This window comes from Dama dama, chromosome 20 (assembly GCF_033118175.1).
Source record: "Dama dama isolate Ldn47 chromosome 20, ASM3311817v1, whole genome shotgun sequence".
Taxonomy (NCBI): domain Eukaryota; kingdom Metazoa; phylum Chordata; class Mammalia; order Artiodactyla; family Cervidae; genus Dama; species Dama dama.
This window is the reverse complement of record NC_083700.1, coordinates 23,942,920-23,962,156: the sequence shown is the minus strand read 5'-3', so window position 1 is coordinate 23,962,156 and position 19,237 is coordinate 23,942,920. Positions and strand designations below refer to the sequence as shown.

Below are 19,237 nucleotides of genomic sequence, written 5' to 3'. Positions count from 1 at the left end.
ACACAAATGAACCTATCCATGGAACAGATTCACGGACACAGATAACAGACTAGTGTTGCCAAGGGGGAGAGGACTGAGGGAAGTATGGAATGGAAGGCTGTGGTTAGGAGATGTAAGCTTTTATATGCAGAATGGATAAACAATGAAGTCTTACTATATAGTCCAGAGAACTATACTCAGTATCCTATGATAAACCATAATGGAAAAAGAATATATATGTGTGTATGTATAACTCAGTGACTTTGTTATACAGCGGTAATTTACACAACATTGTAAATCAACTATAGTTTGATAAAAGAGGAGGTAATAAAATGCTAACTGAATTAAGAAAAAGTATCAACAGAAATGTAGGTCACTGTAACAAGGACCTAGAAACCATAAATACAAACCAATAAAAAATAGATAATTCAACTGCCAAGACAGAAATATAATCTAGAAACAATGAAGAGCAGACTCAATGACATAGAAGAATGAATACGTGATCTTGAAGACAGCATAATGGAAAGCAAATCCAAAGAGGAGACAGAAAGACAAAATTTTAAAAAACCACAACTTACAAGACCTATGAGACAACAGAGATCATGCCAGCCTTCACATAATAGAGATTCCAAAAGGAAAAGAAAGAGAAAGGGGGATTGAAAATATATTTGAAGAAATTATGGCTTAAAACTTTTCAAATCTAAGAAGGAAGTAGAAATCCAGGTACAGGAAGCACTGAGGGTCCTAAACGAGATGAACACAAACAGATTTATACCAAGACATATCACACTTCAAATGGCAAAAATTAAAGGTAACAAGAGGATTCTAAAGGCAGCAAGAGAAAAAGAAAGAATCAATTAAAATACAATTTCTATAAGCTATCAGCTGATTTCTCTGAAGAAACTTTGCAGGCCAGAAGGAGTGGCATAATACACTTGAAGTCCAGGAAGGGAAAAACCTTCAACCATGGGTCCTATACCCAGCAAAATGATCAGTTAGTATAGATGGAGAGATAAAGAGTTTCTCACCCAAGTAAAAACTAAAAGAATTCAGCAAGGTTAAAGCTAACCCCAAAAGAAATATTAAAGGGTCTTTTTTAAAGAGAAAGGAAACAAGAATCTATAGAAAAGGAGCATCACAGTTGGAAAGGTATACATAAAAGGAGTGAAGATCACTTAAATAAGCCAGTAGAGATTTTAAAAAACAATTTAAAAATTGTCAAAGCAATTATAAATACAAATAGCAGTAAGAAGATAAGCATGAAGATATAAAATAGGACGAAGTCACAAAATGTGGGGAAGGGGATTATAAAAACGTAGATCTTTTAGAATGTGTTTGCACTAGTATGACTTCCAATTTAAAGCAAGTAGATATAAATTATGAGTCAACATACTTGAAAACAAGGGTCAGTGCTTGTTAATGTATATATATGGAATCTAGAAAAATGGTACTGATGAACCTATTTTCAGAGCAGGAATAGGGATGCAGATGTAAAGAAAGGACTTGTGGACACAGTGGGAGAAGGAGAGGGTGGGACAAATTGAGAAAGCAGTATTGACATATATACACTACGTAAAACAGCTAGTGGGAAGCTGCTATATAACACAGGGAGCCCAGCTTGGTAATCTGTGACAACCTAGATGGATAGGATGAGTGGGGTGGGAGGGAGGTTCAAGACGGAGAGTATATATGTACAGTTATAGGTGATTCACGTTGCTGTATGACAGAAACTAACACAACATTGTAAAGCAATTATCGTCTAATTAAAAATAAATTTTTAAAATAAAATTAAAAAAAATAATGAAAACCCTATTTTAAAAAGATAGCTATACCACAATGTTTACCTGAATGTTCATAGAAGCACTATATACAATAGACAAGACATGAAAACAACCTAAGTGTCCATGGACAGAAGAACGGATAAGGAAGATGTGAAGTTGGCCATGAAAAACAATGAAATATTGCCATTTGCAGCAACACAGATGAACCTAGAGATTATCATACTGAATGAAGCTGAGAAAGACAATTTTATGATATCGTTTATTTGTGCAATCTAAAAAATAATACAAGGAATTTATTCACAAAATAGAAACAGACTTCCATAGAAACAAATTTATGGTTACCAAAGGAGAAATTAAGGAGAGAGGTATAAATTAGGAGCTTGGGATTTACAGGTACACACTACTATATATAAAATAGATAAACAACCAGGATTTACCGTATAGCACAGGAAACCATATTCAATACTTTGTAATAATCTATAATGGAAAAGAATCTGAAAATAAATATATATATTACTGAATAGCTTTGCTGTATACCTGCAACACAATACTATTTAAAAAAACTGTTAAAATTTAAAAAATACATAAAAAGATCAGGTGACAAAGAGGTCCTATCCAAACATGGCAGCACAAAGGCAGCTCCTAAAGGAAGAGTCAACCCTAGGGAATGATTCAGATAACTGCTTTCTTGGGCATCTGGGCCTGGAACCATCTGTGGGTGGGAGGACAAGAAGAGATAACAGCCATGAGGAGGAAATGAAGGACCCGGAAGTGTGTGAGAAGAGAAACAAGTAACAGTGAACGACTCTAAGGAAAACAAAGGTGTTTTGAATTATGCTGGAGACAAGAAGGCTGTGATTCTTATCTTCTGGTTTAAATGCAGCCCCTGGATACACCTCGTAGTCCAGGAAGCTTTATCAGACACCCACATCACATTAGAGTGCTAGCCACAGAGAACAGGGCTCAGTAAGTCAGAGTAAAGGCTATTTAGCTCCTCTCTGAAGGTTTCTGATGAAGGAGACCATCTTTCCCAACAGCCCCTTGCAATTTCAGCCTTCCCTGCTCTGATCCTGCAAACATTGTTTCTCAATCTGAGAATTTCTCCTTGTTCAGTGTTGTGTATACAGGCAAAAACATCAAGGTGGCAATATTTCCCAGTACCTTTCATTTATGCAGGACTCTATTGAGGTCATTCATCAATCTGTTTCTATTTGAACTGTCCTTGGTGCTTTTCCTCAAAGAAAAATGTAAGATTTTACACATTCTTCTTTTAGACTTTACCAATCTTTCACATCTTTTTCAGTGTGAAGACAATTTGAGAATAATACTTTCCTTAGCTTAAACTTGCTTCCCTGGTGGCTCAGACGGTAAAGAATCTGCCTGCAATGCAGGAGACCCAGGTTTGATCCCTGGTCGGGAAGATCCCCTGGAGAAGGGAAAGGCAACCCAATCCAGTATTCTTGCCTGAGGAACATGGAGCCTGGTGGGTTACAACCATGGGGTGGCGAAGAGTTGGACATGACTGATTGACTAACACTTTCACTTTTCTTCAGCTGAAGCATGTGACTAGTCAATTTCGCAAAGGTATATTTTCCCCAACTTTATTATTCCTGATATATCTCATTATAATGTTGATTCAGATTCCCCCCATGGCCACATACTGGGTTTTATGTAACCTGAAGTCAGTTTTAACATGCCTATTTCCCTATTTCATCTTCTGTTGACTGTAGTTTTTAAGTTTCTATGAGAATTAGACTCTGTATGTGTAACTAATGAATTTTATTACAATTCCACAGGATCTCTTTCCTACTTGTCAGAGGCATTTTAAAATTTCATATATATCACCTTCAATACAAGTAGTAAACCTACGTTACTTTTATCTGCCTTGGGGAAATCAGTATATTCAGTAGAGAGGATGCAAGAGCAGTTTCTATGCAACAGTTGCTGGATCTACCTGGGTTGGCACATACCAGGAACCTGTGGCTGTGTTTCTCAGATGTACATGGGGAAATATAAGCCAGGATCAGAGGTGAAAAGGATATATACCATGCAGGCTCAAGAATGTTTAGAGGCACAGCAGCTTGAGTCAGGAAGAGAGATGTGGGCAAAAAAAAGAGAGTCATCTTCTAACCTACATTATCCCATGGTTTGTGAGTCCAAACTATGGGAAGTTCTCCTGATATATGTGTGTCACTATAACTCTGCTGGGATTGGCTAGGCTGGTGGTTTCACAAGGGTGACAATGGCCACAATATCCAAGTGTTCCACTAAGCACTTATGACTAGTGAAGTGAAGGAAGGCGTGAGCAAATTGCTTCTCAACGCTGGGGCCCCACCTCTCATTACAGGTCAATTCAGTAGCTCGGTCGTGCCTGACTCTTTGTGACCCCATGGACTGCAGTACACCAGGCCTCCCTGTCCATCACCAACTCCCAGAGTTTACTCAAAATCATCTCCATTGAGTTGGTGATGCCATCCAACCATCTCATCCTCTGTCATCCACTTCTCCTACCACCTTCAATCTTTTCCAGCATCAGAGTATTTTCCAATGACTTAGCTCTTCACATGGGGTGGTCAAAGTATTGGAGTTTCAGCTTCAACAGGACTGATTTCCTTTAGGATGGACTGGTTGGATCTCCTTGCAGTCCAAGGGACTCTCAAGAGTCTTCTCCAACACCACAGTTTAAAATCATCAATTCTTTAGTGCTCAGCTTTCTTTATGGTCCAACTCTCACATCCATACGTGACTACTAGAAAAATCATAGCCTTAACTAGATGGACCTTTGTTGGCAAAGTAATGTCTCTGTTTTTCAATATACTGTCTAGGTTGGTCATAACTTTCCTTCCAAGGAGTAAGCTTCCTTTAATTTCATGGCTGCAGTCACCATCTGCAGTGATTTTGGAGCCCAAAAAACATAAAGTCACTGTTTCTACTGTTTCCCCATCTATTTGCCATGAAGTGATGGGACTGGATGCCATGATCTTAATTTTCTGAATGTTGAGTTTTAAGCCAATTTTTCACTCTCCTTTTTCACTTTCATCAAGAGGCTCTTTAGTTCTTCTTCACTTTCTGCCATAAGGGTAATGTCATCTGCATATCTGAGCTTATTGATATTTCTCCTGGCAAAGGAATGATATTGCTGGGTGAGGAAGCTCAAAAGTGTATCTGTAGCAGAAAAAATAGTTATCCAAATGCTTCCTAAAATGAGAATTGAAATACGAAGAATAGTAAGTGACTTGCCTAAAGTCACATTGCACTGATTTACCTGAAGTGCTAGTAAAAATAATCCCAATACTATGTACTACATATTAAACAATTATTACCAAGCTAATTAAAAACCTCTGAAGTCCTGGCCAGTACTTGCTCACTAGGGAAAAGCTAGTTAAGAATTATGATTTATTTTATAGTTACTTGTACAATGGGAACCATTTTCGATAGGGCCTAAGATAGTATGTGTTCTTTAAAAATGTTACCAGGAAAAAAAAATGTTACCATGAGTAGAAAAATCATCATTGAAAGCATGATGATTTGTTGACCCAAATTCCAGAATTTGGTCTGGAATGATGATTTGTTGACTGAAGATGATGACAAGGACCACAAAGTAACAAAGAAACATGGCTTTGGGCCTTTGGAGATGCAAATGAGCAAATGCACGTGTGTGTGCTCAGTCGCTTCAGTCATGTCCAGCTCTTCGTGACCCCATAAACTGCAGCCCACCAGACTCCTCTGTCCACAGAATTCTCCAGGCAAGAATACTGGAGTGGGTTGCCATTAGGAAATGGCAAATGCATAAGAATATATTATTTTGGAAGAAACTTTAGCAACATATTTGGCCATAAAGACCACTGAATATCTAATCCATGAAGACACGATAATTTAAATTAAACTGACACTGTCAATTTTGTCCCATAACCTGATTTGAATACCAGGTGTTTCACCTGCCCCTTCCCATTTTCAGTGAGACCGTTACAGTAAGAGGTGATAAGGAATGTAGCATATACATGTAGTATGCTTCTTTGTCTAGTTCTGTAGTCAACATAAATACTTTTGTCTGCTAAAGTATCTGTGACTACACCCAGGAAATCCAACAAATCTGGAAAGTGTAGGGTCTCTGGGTTGAGCTCAGGAAATGTCAGCCCATATTTAGGATACTATCAGAATGGCTCTTGATTTGGCAGGACCCTAGTTAGTTTCCCTACTCTCTCCTTAGAGGAAGTAACTCCATATTCTTGAACAACAAATCTTATGATAGCCAAGACAGAACATACATACTACTATTGTCATGTTGGCAACAATGTTTACAAAACTGTGATATGCCTTCAAACACGCACTGATCTAAGGTGAGCCAGAGATTGATGGTAGGAACACCATACAAAGGATGTCCAGTGACCTAAGACCACAGCTGAGAATGTGTACACCTGGAGCCCCAAATATCATTTGGACCACTTTAGTACTATTGAAAATGGTTACACAGTCTACTCTGACACCAGTGTGGTTTCCAGAACCAGCTAGACTGAGTCTATTATTTAGGCGAGCCTGCACATCTTCCTTCCAGCAGGCAGTGAGGTCTAAGAGGCTACCTTCTGCTATCAGTGCTACATGGGTACAGTGATTTAAGCTTATCTACCAGTGTGAACATGGTCTTACCAGGGCAGAGAACTAAAACTCAGGAAGTGAGGTTACTTGTTCAAGGTCACTAGTAAGGGGGGCGACATGGGCTTGGACCCAGCTCTTTGACTACTGATTCCACGTTTCCATTATACCTTCTCTATCTAGAATGGTTACCTGCTGAATAGTGCTGGAGGCCCCTTGCAACAATCTTTTCTCTCTTTAGAGATGACAGGAAGGCGCTATTCTCTCTGACCTGGAACTTGCTACCACAGCAGACCTGGAACCAACAATTGATGGATAACAAATCTGTTCCATGCCCAAAGGCAAGACTGTTCACTAGATTGCCCCTCTTTTCCTTGCCTCCATTTCCTTCATCTTTCCACACAGTCACATTATCTTTGCCCAAAGGGAAATACGGAGGAAGGAGAGCATTGTGCATGAAAGGGTCTGCTGATGTGGGTTGAACTGGAGTCACATCCAGTCTGTTCCATGATCCAGAGTTTGGATGGTCCAGCCTTGGTGAGGAAGGCTGTAGCCCTTCTTTTCCCTGGTGAAGCACAGTCCTCTCAAAGGAACCATCACTCATCAACACTCCTCTTTTGCTGTGAAACAAGCTTTCAAGTGGACAGTGGTGCATGGCAGCTTCTCAGGTCACTATGGAGCTAAAATTTCCTTGCATAAGTGTCTGTCTGGCATCGGCATGGTTTAGGGCATGTGCTCTGTACTGATCACTATTACTGATAGAGGTGGAACCTCCTATGGCCTTAGTGAGGAAGTAAGCTGACTGGCGACAACCACTAATTTCCTTCCTGTCTTGTGTGGTGTTGGGATTGAAAGGGGTGTGAAAGTGATAGGAAGTCACATCTCTTATCCTGACTATAACTTAGATGCTTAACATTTTTCAGCCCTCACTTTAATGTCTAGTGATCCTAATAACAATATCATAAAATTGGGGAGGGAGAGACCCGTGACAATACTTATCAAACTTTCCTGCATAATAGAATCAGTTGGGATAGTTTTAAATATCCACTGCGCAAGCTATACCCCATACCAATTAAAGCAAAATCTCTGGAGGTCCAGTTATGTTTTCACATTGTCTAAGATGATTCCAGTATGTAGCCACATTTGAGAAACAGTTATAACTGAGGATCAAAACTGGCAGCAGCCAACTGCATTAACCCATCAAAGGGCTGGCTTGGTTGGAGAAAACCATGCTCTCACTCCTATTTCTTAGGTGCAGCTGGTTTTTACTCTGCTGCCTATGTTGATAATCCCTGGAAGAAAATAGTCTTCTGAACGTAAATATCCTAAACTATAGCCAGTTCACCTCTTTCCCTCTCTCCACCAAGTTGGGCTTCTTTTTACAGAGAAGCAGAGATGATGTGAAGGCCCATGATTTCACAGGATCAATGAAAGCATCAGCCTATGAAATGAAGGGTCCTCCCTCCCCCATGGAGGGCTTCCCTGGTAGCTCATCTGGTAAAGAATCCACCTACAATGTGGGAGACCTGGGTTCGATCCCTGGGTGGGGAAGATCCCCTGGAGGAGGGCATGGCAACCCACTCCAGTATTCTTGCCTGGAGACTCCCCAGGAGGAGCCCAGTGGGCTGCAGTCCATGTGGTCACAAAGAATTGGACACGGCTAAGTGACTAAGCATGGCCCCTAAGTGACTAAGCATGGAACAGTGTTCACAACTCTTCAGACACGAGTGATGACATTTCAGTTCCTTGAATTGTGTTAAGATTCAAATCACCCCTTACCTTACACAGAACCTCCCCCAACCTCAGCAAAACGTTCACTCTGGAGTGACTGGGGCCACCATTCTAGCTGGATTTATGCCCCCTTCCTCTTCTGGCAACCCCAAAGGAAAACTGGAAATACTGGCACTTTAGCTTCCGGAACAGCAAGTACTCACAGGAACACAAATATTCCTGTTCACAGGTGTGCTCAGTGCTATCGCCCATCACACTCTTAACCTCTGACTTTCCCAGTGAGTTCTACCCAGGAACTGCCCTGGACTCCATCATGAGGCATTATCGTGGGAGCCAGATTAGGGCCACAGGACTTTCCTTTTGTGTACATGGGTGACTTTATGATGCTTTATTCATGCCCTAGCTCTTGTGTCTCATGCTGGCAAATACTAGGGGTGAAAGTCATAGCTTCTAGGGTGGAAGTCTTCATCTCGCTGGTATTCCGCAGCCGACTGGGATCTCAGCCCGTGTGTCCCCTCTAGTGTCTGTTCTTCACAATTACACGTTTCCTGGCTGATCCTTCTGTTCTGCGACTGCTTCTCATGTTTCCTTCTGCCTAGGTGTCACCAGTGTTCATCCTGCTTCCCCAGCTACATTGCCAACCAACCATACAGACGCCAGACCTTCCGACTACCTCAACCCTACCTAACCCCTCTGTCCTCTGACGAGCACCACAGAACTGGGCAGAATCCTGGAGCCTGGGCACCTGGGCAGCAGTGGCCAGTGGGACATGATGAGGTCTCAGAAAGGGAGCATATCCAGGGACCTATCCTTAGGCTCCTCCATGTACCAGCTTCACTCCAAGCCCACAGGTAAACACAAACCCAAGTAGGCCAGCCTGTGAAATGAAGTCTTATTTAGGATCCACCCCTGTTCTACCAGGGCAGCATTTTCCATGTCTCCTCTGGTCCCTGCTCACAGAGTGGGAATAAAGGAAACGGCCCTGGCTGTGCTGAGTCGTTCTAAGCACACCCTTCATCCTCCCCACCCTGGGCCTCGGGGCGGAGCAGGACTGTGAGCAAGTCAGTGACCTCTGCCTCTCACAGTCACGGACTGAGTCTGCCTCTCACAGCCACGTCCTTCTCAGTCCCTGATCCCTGGTCCCATCCCAGCCCACTCTCAGACCTTTCCAGAATGCCTGGCGCCATCGTTCACAGAACATTTTCCAGCATCAGGAGTTATTACAGAAAAAGGGGTTGTTGCTACACAGATCCTCACCCCATAAACATGCCCTGTGTACAAACCCAGTTCAAACTCTCCTCAGACTCATAGCTCCTTGGTCTCCACCTGGTGGAAAGGTGCAGCCACACAGATGAATGAGGGGATGCAGTCCAGATTCAGCAGAAGAGAACTGGGATTCTCAGAAAAAGGCTGCATCCAAGCAAAATGAGGCATTGGATGCAATCAAATGTTTATTAACACCCTGGTCATTAGCACCCCTCCCACTGCTCTTTCCTGCATTTTCCTTTTTTTTTCTTGGAGGTGTTTTTCCTCTTTTGTTATCAGTCTTCAGAACCCTGGATCAGTGCAGACTCTTCTTTCCCCATAAAAATAATTTGAGGGAATTCTTGAGTACCAGTTGTTAACCATGTCAACTCATCCTAACTTTTACCTTGAGCCTTCCCTCTAAGGGTGGCAGAGGGCTTTGTCCCTCGCTAAAGGATATTTGGTCAAGGATCAGTACAAGGAAAGGTATTAAGGTGGGGTAGGATAGGGAAGGCCTCACTCTAAATCACACTCAAGAGGTGGTCACACCTTTCCAGGTGCTAGGGTGACGTCTACAACCTTCAATTACCTTCCTAAAAAATGTGAAGTCCCTTACACTTACCAGTTGTCCTGGTAACTGTATATGTATTACAGCTCCCTTACACATATCCCTGTATGGAAGGAGGCCCATGGGGCTTGCTTAGGCCCATGGGGCTATCCTGTGTTTGATGCCAGTGTGCTCTTCAAGGAAGCTCACCTAAACTTCTGGATGTCTGAATGAGAGAGGATGGTGATATTTAGGGATTTTGCTGGCCAAGCGCCACCCCCCACATGTGACCAGGATGCTCCATCTCCACCTCCTCCTGTCCTCGTGGGTGGCTTCAGGGGCTGACCTGCTAGAGGAGGATCTTGGCGAAATCTGGAACCTGTGTCAGCACCTGGGGGAGTCCATCTACCTTAATGACCGCCTGCGGGAGCAGCTGGAACACAGGCTCAGTTTCACTGCCCGTGGAGGCAGTAGGAGAGGCCCAGGGCCTCCTATTTCTGGTCTATTTACAGAGAATCTGAAGGTTGCCCTTGGGAAGAACTTTGCAGATTTCAAAGCACTCTGGTAGGCTTTCCTCTACTGGCTTTTTACAGTCAGCAAGGCAGGGGGCAAGGGCCATTCCCCTCCTTTTGTGGTGGTATCTGAGCTCAGAGAGTAACTCTCTTCACTGCAGATATAACCAGGTCTGATCCCCAGAATCCTGACTTCTCATCCATCCAAAATCTGCTCATTTGCTGCCTGCTGACTTCTGTGCCCTGGTCCTGTGATTGGCACATGGTGGAGCCAGGTCTGCAGGGCCTCCTCAGCCACTGACTGAGGTGGCCTTCCAGCCCACACTCTCCCCCAGGCTACCGACACTGGGAGGCCAGACCTTTCACATGCCCTTATCTTGCCAACACCGAAGTGGCAGCAGCAGCAATTTAGGAGTAAAGCCTCCTGAACTGCTCACCCAGGGCACATGAAATGCATGCAAAGAATCCATGCAGAGGAGCCACAGGAAAGCCAGGCGTTCGGCCCAGCAGACTTCGTCCCACCAGGACGTGAGTCCTCAGAGTTTTCTGCTGGGTTGGGACAGTGTCTTTGGAGACAGACAATGAGCAAACAGAGAGCCTCTGTTTCCCAAATGTGTAACTTACCTGCTTGCACTTCTTAGGAGAGGATCCACCTCTAACTTCTACAACCCGGGCCCAGAGTCCACACCTCAGCTCTCCAATGAAAACAAAGTCCTTAGGGAAGAAAACCAGAGGCTTCAGCCTCAACCCAGTCACATTTTCAGGGCCAGGAGGGCATTTCCAGATCCCTGGCCGCACCAATCACCAATTAGAGAAGCAAAGAGCGAAGGTGGAGAGAACAGAGCTACTTAGACACAACAACCCGAACTCTCATAGCTTTTCTCACTCTAGAAAGGGCTACTTCCTGACAATCCCCAACCATGGGCCCTCAGACTCCTAGGCTCCAGAGAGGAGGAGCTTTAGGAAACCCACCACTTCTGTGCAACCCACTTGCAGATACTCAGTCATTGGCTATCAAACTGGACACCAGTCATTGCCTGTCCTACCTCCCCATAACTCACAGCTAGTTTCAATACAGGAAAGGGAGGAACATGAGGCCTACACACCTTCTCAGTTTTCTCCAAAACTTGCTGAAGCTCCCCGTGTCCCTCCCATGCTGAAGTGCTGCCCCCATGTCTCCTCACTCACCTCCTTCCTACTTGTACACTGAGGCCTACCATGCAGGCCTGCAAGACTTGTAATTCCCCAGCTGCAACACCAAAGAAAAACAGTGCATAGACAATGACAGAGACAACAACCGTTCAGTGGATATAGAATCTTACAATTCCTAAACAAAGGGTCCTGGAGTGACACGCCACAGTATTCAGCAAACAGCAGGTGGAACAAGGCAAGGATCTTCACTACTGGGGGGGTTGGGGGGACAGAACTGAGGGGAGACTACAATTTATAGGGACCATTCATGTCTGATTGGCTCACCGATCACCAGGGAAACCAGAGGCTGGGGTCGGGGCAACCACATAGTTGGTTATTGAGTAAGCCCTATAATTAAGGGGCTCAAAATCGGGAAAGGAGTACGTCAAGCCTGTATATTGTCACCCTGCTTATTTAACTTGTATGCAGAGTACATCATGAGAAACGCTGGGCTGGGAGAAGCACAAGCTGGAATCAAGATTGCTGGGAGAAATATCAGTAACCTCAGATATGCAGATGACACCACCGTTATGGCAGAAAGTGAAGAACTAAAGAGCCTCTTGATGAAAGGGAAAGAAGAGAGTGGGAAAGTTGGCTTAAAACTCAATATTCAGAAAACTAAGATCATGGCATCTGGTCCCTTCACTTCATGGCAAATAGATGGGGAAACAATGGAAACACTGACAGACTTTATTTTGGGGTTCCAAAATCACTGCAGATGGTGACTGCAGTCATGAAATTAAAAGACACTTGCTCCTAGGAAGAAAAGTTATGACCAACGTAGACAACATATTAAAAAGCAGAGACATTACTTTGCCAACAAGGTCCATCTAGTCAAGGCGATGGTTTTTCCAGTAGACATGTATGGATGTGAGAGTTGGACTATAAAGAAAGCTGAGCGCTGAAGAATTGATGCTTTTGAACTGTGGTGTTGGAGGAGACTCTTGAGAATCCCTTGGACTGCAAGGAGATCCAACCAGTTCATCCCAAAGGAGATCAGTCCTGAATATTCACTGGAAGGACTGATGCTGAAGCTGAAACTCCAATACTTTGGCCACCTGATTTGAAGAACTGACTCATTTGAAAAGATCCTGATGCTGGGAAAGGTTGAACATGGGAGAAGGGGATGACAGAGGATGAGATGGTTGGATGGCATCACCAACTCGATAGATATGAGTTTGTGTAAACTTCGGGAGTTGGTGATAGACAGGGAGGTCTGGCATGCTGCAGTCCATGGGGTCGCACAGAATCGGACACAACTGAGAAACTGAACTGAACAGATAATTAAGGGGATTGGATAGTCATGTGGGTGAAGGAGTGGCTGGTGAAGGAGAATGAGCAGATAGCAAGAGAACAGTCATTTGAATGACTTGACCATACAATTGTGTCTGGAGGTGCCAGCAAAACTTCCTTCAGAGTTTCCCCAACACTGTTCAATGGGCATCCACAGCTGAGCCTCATTTCCTGTGTGGATGGAGTAGGGTTATGAGCCAACCTAGGTGTTGATTAGTTGAGTCAATATATCAATATTAACAATTTTTATTTACAAATATTTACTGAATAATCAAAAAGATTCAGAATGTTGTTGAAAAGGAATAAGTCCAGAATGAAAGAATGCTGATGGAAAAAATGGAATATCAAAGAGATATTTCTAAATTAGCCTCCTCAAGCAAGAGATATGAAAGGAAAGGTCACTGCTTGGGAAGATGATAAAACCCATAGAAAAGGGAACAGGCAGAACTACTAAACTACCAGGGCCTCCCTGGTGGATCAGCGGTAAAGATCCAGGAAAGGGAGGAACATGAGGCCTATAAACCTTCTCAGATTTCTGCCAATGCAGGGTAGGAGGCACAGGTTCAATACCTGGGTTGGGAAGATCCCCTGGATGAAGAAATAGCAAACCAATCCCATATTCTTGCCTGGAGAGTCCCATGGACAAAGGAGCCTGGTGGGCTACAATCTATGGGGTCGAAAAGAGTCAGACACAAACACGCACCTATGCAGCCTTACATAAACAAAGCCAGGAGGGTACAATGTGGTCCTTCCCTTGGCACTTGCCTTATAAAGAAGGTGGCACCAAGATTTTACGTTGTCTGGGATCTTGTGAACCAGATGTCCTCCATCCATTTCCAGAGTTCCTGACTTTTGGTTACATATCCCTGGGGTTGACCTAAGGCCTGTGCTGCCTTGGTTAACTGTGGAGGTGCAGCCATCTTACTCTGTCCCCTCCAAACAAGAATCTAACCAGAAAGAAATGTATTTGTGCTTCTTGGGCTGGCTGGTGGAAAATATTCCCTCATCTTCCTCTCAGATTGCTCAGCCCTCTCCTTTGCTGGCCTGTTTGTGTGGGAGTGGGAGGGTGGATATGGTAGTGGGAGTGATCCAAGAGGAGCAGGAAGAGGGAGGAGGAGAGGGAACAATAAATCACTGGTGAGATGCTAGTGAGGACAGGGAGGAGAAAAGGAAACAGGCAGAAGAAGGAGGAGGATGAGCAGAGTTTGAATGCCAAGGTGCTCTAGTCCCAGAATGGCAGCTGCCCTCTCTTGAACTTCCCTTGAATTTATCCTGGACACACACAATGGGCACACACACACCCCAGTTCCTCTCACATCCTCCAATCTCCTTTATTCACAGAAGAGCAGCCTCTCAGCCCCTGCCCCCTCCCACGCCCAGATTCTGGGAGTTCTTTCATTGTTCCCTGAGCCTCCCCAGAATTAGTCAGAGATTCTTCACCAGCACCCAAACCCTTGTCTATGGTTGTGGAGAATCCACAGCATAGCAATCATCCAGGAGAAGAGGAAATGCAGGCCACATGGGGTATTGGGTCACCCTGAAGAATGAGCAGCTGTCCCAGTCCATTCTGGGTGGTTATTTTTGAAGATGTCAAACTCATTCAACAGAAACCCTGAGATCCTTGCTGCAGGCCACTGCTGCATGTAGCACATGCTGCTGAGCTGTGTGCTGTGCTTAGGTGCTCAGTTGTGTCTAACTATGCTATGAAATCTTAAACCAGGTGATGACTCATTCAAAAGTCATGGATCAGCCTTTAAAAGCCAAAGCAGGTGGTGAGTGCTAATTACTGGAAATCAACAAGACTGGGGCAGATCCTAAAAAGGGCCAGGTAGGAGAAGCTGCTTAGGTCAATGACTAAGTGACCTCCTGTGTTTGTCAACTTGGGCTTCCAGAAAAAAAAAAGCTATGGACTGGGTGGGTTAACCAGAAATCTGTTTTCTCACAGTTTTGAGAAGTCCAAGATCATAGTTGGAACTTCCCACAATTCAGTTTCTGGTGCAAGCTCTCTTCCTGGCTTGCAGATAGTCCTTGTCTGACTGGGTCCTCACAAGGTCTTGTTGCTTGAGCTGGGGTAGGGCAGGAGCCCAAGCTCTCTGGTATGTCTTCATTTAAGGACACGTACTCCTTTTCCTACTTGGAACCAGTCTGTTGCTCCAGGTCCAGTTCTAACTGTTGCTTCCTGACCTGCATACAGATTTCTCAAGAGGCAGGTCAGGTGGTCTGGTATTCCCATCTCTTTCAGAATTTTCCACAGTTTATTATATCCACACAGTCAAAGGCTTTGGCATAGTCAATAAAGCAGAAATAGATGTTTTTCTAGACCTCTCTTCCTTTTTCAATGATGCAGCGGATGTTGGCAATTTGACCTCTGGTTCCTCTGCCTTTTCTAAAACCATGACTGCAGCCATGAAATTAAAAGACGCTTACTCCTTAGAAGGAAAGTTATGACCAACCTAGACAGTATATTGAAAAGCAGAGACATTGCTTTGCCAACAAAGATCTGTCTAGTCAAGGCTATAGTTTTTCCAGTAGTCATGTATGGATGTGCGAGTTGGAATATAAAGAAAGCTGAGCACTAAAGAATTGATGCTTTTGAACTGTGGTGTTGGAGAGTCCTTTGAGAGTCCCTCGGACTGCAAGGAGATCCAACCAGTCCATCCTAAAGGAAATCAGTCCTGAGTGTTCATTGGAAGGACTGATGCTGAGGCTGAAGCTCCAATACTTTGGCCACCTGATGTGAAGAGCTGACTCATTTGAAAAGACCTTGATGCTGGGAAAGACTGAGGACAGGCGTAGAAGGGGATGACAGAGGATGAGATGGTTGGATGGCATCACCGAGTCCATGGACATGAGTTTGGGTAGACTCTGGGAGTTGGTGATGGACAGGGAGGTCTGGCGTGCTGCAGTCCATGGGGTCGCAAAGAGTCGGACAGGACTGAGTGACTGAACTGAAACTGAAACATCCTATCAGATCAGCGCCCCAAGGCTTTGATCTCATTTAAATTTAATTACATCCTTCAAAGTTCCTTCCCCAAATACAGCTTCAGTGGGGATTAGCGTCCAAGATATGAATTTGTAGCGGGTAGGGGGGACGGAAACACACATACTCAGCTCCTAACACCCTCCCCAGCCTCCTCCCCCCATGAAGCCATTTGCAGCTCTCAGCTCTGATTCCTGGGAACTGCCCAGGCACTGTGTCCTTAGATTCGTCCTCCCACAGGCATTTTCCTTCTCTCTCTTTGACTCAGGTGCCTCAGTATGGGGCCCAGCTGTTGACTGGCTGACCCTCAGAAGCAGTGGACTGACTTGCTTCACCTGGATCACTTTCAGAATGGAGCAGCAACCACTGACTGATATGCTTGCAGAAATGTGTTCACTGGGGAGACTGGCTGTGGTGGTAGACTAATGCTTCCCCAAAGATGCCCACATCTGGGTCCCTGGAATTTGTGATGATGTTACTTGATATGGCAAAAGAGAATTTGCTGGTGTGATTAAATTAAGGATCTTGAGATGGGGGCCCCATGGAATCACAAAGGTTCATACAGACAGAAGAAGGAGAATTGGTGTCAGAATAATGTGTTGTGAGAATAACTTGATCAGCTGTAATTATCTTTGAAGAATACAGTGGCCTATGAGAGTAGAGTGTGGGCATCTTCTAGAGGCTGGACAAGGCAAAGAAAGAGATTCTCTCTTAGCATCTCCAGGAAGAATCACCACCACCCAAGTGTCACTTTGATTTTTGCCCAGGGAGATGCATCTTGGACTTCTGATCTCTAGAGTCACAAAATAATAAATGTGTGTTGTTTTAAGTCACTAAGTGTGTAGTAACATGTTACAGTAGCAATGGGAAACTTCTACTGTGGACAGTGGTAGATAAAGAATATTTAAAGTCAGTGTGCAGGATCAGTAGTGTCAGCTGTTCAAAGAAAGGCCAGTTCTTCCTGGAAGTTAACTAGATGCTGAGTTCAAGATTCCCCCTCCAGGCTAGTCACCTTCCCCCTTAAGCCAAATGCACTTCAAGGATCAAGTTCCTCCACTCCTTGTTCTCTGGTCTGAAAGTAAGCTGGTTGCCTTCTCCAGCCTTCCCACTCCCTGCCCTCAGGTCTAACCCAGTCTTACTCAGTAAAAGAAAACAAACAAACCTCGTTCTTTAAGCAAACACATCACCTTTCTATCCCTTATTTTGGTCATCAGCTTCTTTTTCAGAATCTTCAACTTTTGTATTCTGTATGGTGAGAAAAGGAAAAACATGGTACCTGGGAGACCATGAAGATGAAGTAAGAAGGTGCACAGAAAATACACCAAGTAGAACTTTGAGATATAACTCTTGTCAACTACAAACTGGCACTTGCCATCTACCTTTACAAGGATTAAATGTTGCAGCTGTTGATTTTCAACACCCTCTGAAAGGAGTTCACGGTGGAGAGCAGAAATGAGCTCACTCTGTGCTCTGGGATAAACTAGCAGAACAAGTCTTCAGATATTTATTTTTAGGATTTATTTTTTATTTCAGAAGCCGAATATCTCCTAGTACCTAGAAAAGCACTAAAATCCTTCACGGTGACTTGTGATCCTCATGACTAGCAGTAACCTTGTGCAAAAAATCTGCACTTGAATGCATGTACTCTCTGTTCACCAAGATCACACATACACTGACTTTCACCCCTCCCTTTGTGGAGCAAGTTCTCAGAGCTATCTGAAATGCTGCCTCCTGAGCTCCTCATTTTGCCCCAAATAATACTTGAACTCATAATTCTCACGCTGTGCATTTTTTTAAGTTAGCACCCTAAATCTATATGTCTACACACAGAACACATACCTATGGTTTATTTTGTTCCTACAAATATATATTTACAGCCATTGTTTTACAACTTATTATTTCTTAAAACAAAATTGAATCAGCATAACCGAGGACCACAGAATTACTCTTCCCAGCATGTAACCCAGAACAAAGGTTAAGAATACAAGGAGGCTGGCTAAATTCCCCTACATCTAAACTAAAGAATAAAGGGTCCGTTTCCACTGATTCCTGGGCTCCCTAAACTGTGGGGAATCATGAGGTCACTTCTCCTTTAGCAGCCGGCCTGCCCATTGGTTGTCTCGGCAGGGGTGGGAGGGGAGATGAGGCGCTTGAGACAGGGCGTGGGTTGGAGGAGAGGAACCGCCTTATAGGTCCTGAATGGGGCTGGGCTTATGTAAATTTTGCAGCGGAAGTGGGACAGTTCCCGGCCTGCCACTTTGCCGGCTGTGGAAGTTTTTCGGAGATACTGCTTGGATTTTATTAGAATGGTTGTTAGGGGTGCCTGAGAGGCGCGGGAAACGATGGGGTGCGGACGATGGTGGAAGAGATGGAGGCAATAGCAAAATGAGCCTGTGCGAACAGTGATCGTGTCTAAGGCTGTGCGGGCGGCGGGCAGAATCATTTCATACTTACCTGGCAGGGGAAATACTGTGATTACGAAGGTGGTTCTCCCAGAGCGAGGCTCACCCATTGCACTGCGGGTGTGTTGGCCTCTGCGATTTCCTCAAATGTGGGAAACTCGACTGCGTAATTTGTGGTAGTGGGGAACTGAATGCGCGCTTTCCCCTGGCAACTATGGTTTCAAAAATAGAACTATTTTCTACAGTAGTGTGGGGTTTTCCCACTGACTTACAGTATTCCTGCAACGTAAGAAACCCTCGGAGAGTTTTTTTTTTGGAGAAGAAAATAGCAACCCACTCCAGTACTTCTTGCTTGGTTAAACCCCATAGATGGAAAGAAAACCATAATAGGCTACAGTGCGTGAGTTTGCAAAAAGTAAACATTACTGAACAAGTTCTTCTCAATAAGTAATACACTGCTCTCTCAAACTATTAAACATAGAGGTTATGCGTTGTTTTTTATATACATATTACAGCAGCTAGTTCAGTTCAGTCCTGTCGACTCTGTAGACCCTATGGACTGCAGCACGCCAGGTCTCTGTCCATTGCCATCTCCCGGCGTTTACTCGAACTGAAGTCCGTTGGTTTGGTGATGCCATCCAACCATCTCAACATCTGTCGTTCTCTTCTCCTCCCACCTTCAATCTTTCCCAGCATCAGGGTCATTTTAAATGACTCTAGAGGGTACATCAAAGGTTCTATCTTGTCAGCCTGCTTATTTATATGCAGAGTATATCATATAAAGTACAAAACTGGGTATGCCGATGACACCATCCTTATAAAGCAGAAAAAGAGAGTGAAGAAAGTTGGCTTAAAATTCAACATGCAATAGACAAAAATCATGGTATCTGGTCCCATCACTTCGTGACAAATAGATGGAGGAAACAAGGGAAACAGTGACAGACTTTCTTTCCTTGGGTGGCAAAGTCACTGCAGATGGTGAC

General features: G+C 44.1%; 1 non-coding gene across 1 annotated transcript; it reads left to right on the top strand.

The window, feature by feature from the left end:
• The first annotated feature begins 18,298 nt into the window (after nucleotides 1-18,298).
• LOC133041892 (U1 spliceosomal RNA) lies at nucleotides 18,299-18,462 on the top strand. The gene has a single exon (XR_009689440.1). It is a non-coding gene; the product is annotated as a U1 spliceosomal RNA (small nuclear RNA).
• The last annotated feature ends 775 nt before the right edge of the window (nucleotides 18,463-19,237 follow it).